We start from the raw sequence: 6,034 nt of genomic DNA on the forward strand, positions 1-6,034 counted from the left end.
TATGATAGAGTCCTTCCAGTTAAAAACAGTTAGAGGCTGAGAATGGACTCCAACCCCAGGAATACGCTGCAGGCCATTCTGATTCAAGCCTCGCACTGGATGCTGCCTGGAGGACATGGTCCTGCCCCAAGTGGGAAGCTCCCGTGCCCTGCCCTGCGGGTCCTGAGGGGGAGCATGGAGCACCCGTATGGTGGAGGAGCTGCGAGTCCAGAGGCCCCTTGTCACCTGTGGGACTGGGGGGTCAGGGATGGATTCAGGGCACTTGGAAAGTTGGTTTCTCCGTTTTTCTCTTCTTTCCAGTTTTACCATCTGAGAGAGTGTAAAATCCTTGCTTCTTCTTCCAACAATCAGTTTAGCTCCCTCCTCCTTTCTAGAATCCTCATTAAGGGCTGGGGAGATAGCTCAGTGGTCTAAGTGTCTGCCTGGCAAGTGCAAGGACCTGGGTTCGATCCCTGGTATCGCATGCTATGCTGGCCCCAGAACTGGGGCACTGAGCTGGCTACTGAAACCAGGAGTGGTGATGCCTACCTGTAATGCCAGCACTGGGGAGGCTGAGACAGGAGGATCACTATGAGTCCGAGCTGTGTAGAGAGACCCTGTACCAAATAAATAAAGATCTATCTATCTATCTATCTATCTATCTATCTATCTATCTATCTACCTATCTATCTAGAATCTTCATTAACACCATGAAGGCCTGCATATAAGGAATTTCAACTCATTTACTTGATTTTTGACAAAGCAGTTCCAACCATGAATGGTGTGATAGTTTAAAGAACCATAAGGTGGCCACTTTTTGCCAAAGCCTATTGCCTACATAGAGCATGCGGGGTTACCACAGTATATCAGCTGTTTTTGGTCATAATACCTCACTGGTGGTCTGTCCAGTTACTCAGAATGAGACCTAGAGGGCTCTTAAGTAGTACTAAAGCTCAGCTGCCCCTCTCATAAATAAGAGTGGTTATAAAAGGAAAAAGAAGGGCCGGTGAGATAGCTCAGTGGACTAAGCACCTGCTTTGGCAAGTGCCAGGACGAGAGGGTCTGATCCCCGGTCCCGCATGCCGTGCCAGCCCCACCCCCGGGTGCTGAACTGGTGACCAAGTCTGGGCATGGTGGTGCACGCCTGTAACCCCAGCGCCGGGGAGGCTGAGACAGGAGGATCACTACAAGTCCACGCTGCATAGTGAGACCCTGTACCAAATACATAAATGGAAAAAAAGAAAGAAAGAAAGAAAGAAAGAGAGAGAGAAAGAAAGAAAGAGATAAAAGAAACCAAAGCAAACCAATTTGCCCAAACCACCATTTTCCAGGCATCATTTTCCCACAAGGGCTGTTTACAGTAAGGAACAGAGGGGTTGTTATAGCCTAAGTTTAGAGTTCTGTGACAGGCCTGGCCCATGAATCTCTGAGTTTTTGTTAGGGGCTGGAGAAATAGCTCAGTAGAATAAGCGCTCGCCTGGCAAGCGCAAGGGCCTGAGTTCAGTCCCCAGTTCCGCAAAAAAAAAAAAAAAAAAAAAAAGTCTGAGCCTCCGTTTCCAAATCTGTGAAAGGGACAGTGCTGGTGACCTTACAGGGTTGTAAGGAGGATTCATAAGCAATAGCAATTATAACAATACTGACAGGTTCTGGCCCTAGTATGAATTGCTGAATTATTATGGTGGTCATCTAATATGGCCGAAGCTCTAAAACACCAGCTCATCTTCCCAGAGACCGCCTCCCCCCTTCTTCTCCAACTCGGCCCAGGATGCAGGTTCCTTTCACCCTTCCCGCCACCTCAGGGAAGACCCCAGTCAGCTCCTCAGGTCTATCTAAACATCCCCCTCAAACCTCACCCTGGGCAAAAGGCCATAAATGCCTCAGCCTCCCTTTGTTCCAGTCCAGAGAATTCCTTATCTTCCCAAATTCTCTCCGGGTCCTCCAAGATGATGAAGCCCCTTTCCCTTTTTCCTCTGCCTGTTTCTCTGCTGCGACACCGTCAAAAACCTATCAAACACAAGTAGCCAATAGTAATGAAAGTTTTCCGTGGACCTGGCAGCATCTGAAAGAGTTGACAAGAATCACCTTGTGCCACTTCAGCAGCACAGACACTGAAGTTGGAACGATACAGAGGAGAGTAGCGTGGCCCCTGGGCACCGATGACGTGCAGACTCATGAAGTGTTTTGCAGTCTTTGAAAAAAGAAAAAAAGAATTCAGTGGCTGAATCTTCATAACAATATGGATCTTGCTCATGACCCTTAGATGATCCCCATTTTACAGATGAGAAAGTCAGGCTTGGTGACCTTCCCAAGGTCAAGCAACAAAGAAATAGCAGAGTTAAGATTTGAACCCAGGACTGGTGAGATGGCTCAGTGGTGTAAAGCACCTACTTAGAACAAGCTTAGCAAAGCACAGGGACCGCGGTTCAATCCCCAGCACCACATGCCAGCCAGCTGCGCCCCCTGGTGGGCTGAGCTGGCCACACACACACACACACACACACACACACACACATACATAAATAAATAAATTAAAAAAAACAAAACAAGACAAAACAAAAACATTTGAACCCAGCAGTGGCAGCTGCTGCTTCCTGAACCCTTTGAGGCTAGTATACGCTCCATGTTTACTTACTTATCTTTTTAAAGTTAAAAAAAATTATTTTTGATGTACTAGGGATTGAACCCAGGGCCTTCACACTGAGCTACACCCCAAGCCCTTTTTTATTTTGAGGTAGGGTCTCCTAACTCATTGAATTGCTCAGTTTGGCCTTAAACTTTGGGTCTCCTGCCTCAGTTTACCACAGCGCTGGGCTGACAGGCCTGTGCCACCATGGCTGTCTTACCTGTTCATTTAACATACATCTCATTTAATTCTCACTGTGACCCTAAAAGAATGTTGTTACTCTACTGATTCTTGTGTTGTAGCTGAGAAAGGTGGGTGATTCTCCCGGGCGACCGTGAGCATGAGTCCCCCGGTGACTTGTTTTTTTTTTTTTTTTTTTAGTACTGGGGATCAAACTTGGGGCCTTGTGCTTGCCAGGCTGGCGCTTATGCTGCTGAGCTATATCCATGCCCCCCCCCTTTGAGTCTTTTTTTTTGAGTCTTTCGTAGTGATGCGAGCTGGGGGTTTTGTGTCCTCCCTCCGCATATGTTCAAAAAAAAAAAAAATGAGCTGTTATGGCACTTTTTGCTGTAGCTGTTGGAAAGCTCTCCCTTAGGACAAACAAGTTTGTCCCCTTTTAGTTCCCCTAGCTTCAGGGAACTTGGTTTGCAGGCCAGTAACACTGATTCTTTACCTCTTGTGCTCCTAGGCACAGCCTCCTGCCCTTTTTGGGGGCTGCAGCCTCCTTAAGACCATCAACATTCCTGTTGTGGGCCAGAGCCCATACCTGGTCCATCTGCAGAGAAGGCCTGGATTGGCTGTCATCTTCCTGTCTTGGAACCCACTGCAAGGGCCAACTGACCAGAGCCTTTGTAGGGCAGAGTGGCCTGTATGGGGGGAAACAGTAGATGAAGGGCCTCATTAGGTTTTTTTTTTTTGTGGAACCGGGGGTTGAACTCAGGTCCTTGAGCTTGCCAGGCAAGTGCTTATTCCACTGAGCCATCTCCCCGGCCCCCCTCATTAGGTTTTATTAAAGAATTAGTTAACAAAAATCTTACTAAAAGTGTCTTTTGCCTCTGCAGTTAGATTCAATGGCTAATCCTGACTAAAGGAATTTACTAGAAGAGTTCCTTTAGGACCACTTAAAAGGGCAAAAGTAAAGAAGGAGAAAACAACAACAATAGCAACAACAACAACAAAGAACAAAAAAATGATAAAATAACCCAAAAGCAGAGCAGATAGCACATATAGCAGGAGTGCAGGCCAGACCCACACCCTTTCTAGAGGGCGAAGCAGCTAGGACCAGCAAGCCACTTTGAGCTTTGTGGTTTGGAGCTGACAGGTTGTGGGTTTGACACCTGCCTCGGGTGACAGCACTGTCCCTCCTAGCCAGGTTGCCAAGTCTACCCAGTTTCCCATTAGCCTGCAAAACCAAACCCCTAGCAACAAGCCCAATATCCAATGAATCAGCTGTTGACCTTGGGTGGGGGTTTGGGTGGGACCTGTACCCCATAAAACAGGGCTGGTGCTCCAGATTTTGCAGTCTCTCTGCTCTGAGCACTCCCGTCCCTCCCCTGGAGGGGCTTTGTGCTGTTTCCCGCGGTATTTTCAATACAGTATTTGCTTTGCGCTGGTCTCCTCTTCCTCTTTCTATGATGAGCCCAGTGAGGTGAATCTGGGGACCTCTAGACTCTGGACTCACTGGACAAAGCAACAAGGATTTACAACAAAGGAAGGCCTGCTCCTTTGTGGAGAGACTGGTAGGCAAGGAAGGGCTGATAGGCAAAGCATGTGGAAGCCAGGAGCCATGGAAGTCAGGATGACTTCCCCCCAGTAGATACAAAGGAAAGAAGGGGCGACTACCTTACTTAGAAGGAAATTCTTACATATATATATATACACACACGCACACACACACACACACACACACACATGTTTCACTGTAGAATCACTACATTGCTGCACTAGGTACACATACCCTTTTACTTTTATTTATTTATTTATTTTTGGTACATGAAATCAAACTGAGGGTTGCACTAGGGTGGTGATGCACACCTGTAATCCCAGCACTTGGGAGGCTGAGGCAGGAGGATCGTTTCAAGTTTGAGATCAGCCTGGGATACAAAGTGAGCTCAAGGCCTCCCTGAACTGGGTAGAGAGACCCTGTCTCAAAAAAGACAAAAACAAAACAAAACTACTCAGGCCCTTGGGCTTGCCAGGCAGGTGCTGGGCCGCTTAGTTATATCCCACGCCTCACATCCCGTTAGGTAATTACTAGCTTAGGACTGTCTTTTCTGTAAGGCAGTTTCCTTCTAACTAACCTATACAGCCCAGAGATAAGGCCCTGACAAGGACAAAAGGGCGGGGGAAGTTAAACAAAACCCATCTAAAGGAATACAGACGAAAGTGCCTGGTTAGGGTTTCTGAGACTCATCCAAAGATAGCCTCAGGAACCAATCCAAGCGTGGGTGATGAGTTCCAGACTTCCACCTGGAATGGAGCGTTCCTAACCTTAGTAAAAGAAGCTTGGGGTAGGGTGGGCCGCCGATGGTAGAGAGATAGCTCAGAGGCTTAGCACCTACCTGGCAAGCAGAAGGACCCAGAGTTGTGGTCTCTGCCCGAATCTGGGCTCCCACGGTGCAGCCCCAAACCCGGCATGGTGGTGCACGCCTGCAATCCCACCACTTGGGAGGTTAAGCCTGCAGGAGGATCTCTGCAAGTTTGAGACCATCCTGGGGGCTACAAGAAGTGAGCACAAAGCCAGCCCAAACTGCGTAGTGAGCTGGGCTCAAGGGCTCAGAGAAATCCATTGGTATCCATCTTTTCCCAGAGCCCTTGCCCTCTGGAGCAGCGTATTTCTGTCTTCTGAATTTCTTTTTTTTTTCTTTTAAATAAATTGTCTTGGGCCAGGGAGATAGCTCAGTGGTATAAGTACCTGCTTGGCAAGCATTAGGTCTGGGGTTCAATCCCTGGTACTGCACACACGCGCACACACACACACACACACACACACGGGCTGGGGAGATGGCTCAGTAGAATAAGCGCTTCCCTGGCAAGTGCAAGGGCCTGAGTTCAATCTCCGGTTCCACCAAAAATAAAATAAAATAAAATTTTGTCTAATTTATTATTGGTGCTGAGTTTTGCATGCCTCCTCGCTCCTCATCTCATTGCTACGTTTTCAGTCCCAGCTTGGCAGTGATGGAAACGCCCGATGAGATCTAGATTTTTTTTTTTTTAATTTAAACTCAGTGTATTAAGTGCCTGCTTTGGCAAGTGCAGAGCCTAAGGCTCGATCCCTGGTCTCGGGTTGCACTGAGCTGGTGACAGAGTCCAGGCGTGGTGGCGCACGCCTGTAATCCCAGCGCTGGGGAGGCTGAAATCAGGAGGATCACTAGCAGTCCGAGCTGCAGAGTGAGATCCTGTGCCAAACACATAAATGAAAAAAAAAAAAAA

General features: G+C 47.9%; 1 non-coding gene across 1 annotated transcript; it reads left to right on the plus strand.

The window, feature by feature from the left end:
• Positions 1–2,064: 2,064 nt before the first annotated feature.
• LOC111815254 lies at positions 2,065–2,170 on the plus strand. The gene has a single exon (XR_002819983.1). It is a non-coding gene; the product is annotated as a U6 spliceosomal RNA (small nuclear RNA).
• Positions 2,171–6,034: the final 3,864 nt, after the last annotated feature.

This window comes from Octodon degus, unplaced genomic scaffold, assembly GCF_000260255.1.
Source record: "Octodon degus isolate 3935 unplaced genomic scaffold, OctDeg1.0 scaffold00001, whole genome shotgun sequence".
Taxonomy (NCBI): Eukaryota; Metazoa; Chordata; class Mammalia; order Rodentia; family Octodontidae; genus Octodon; species Octodon degus.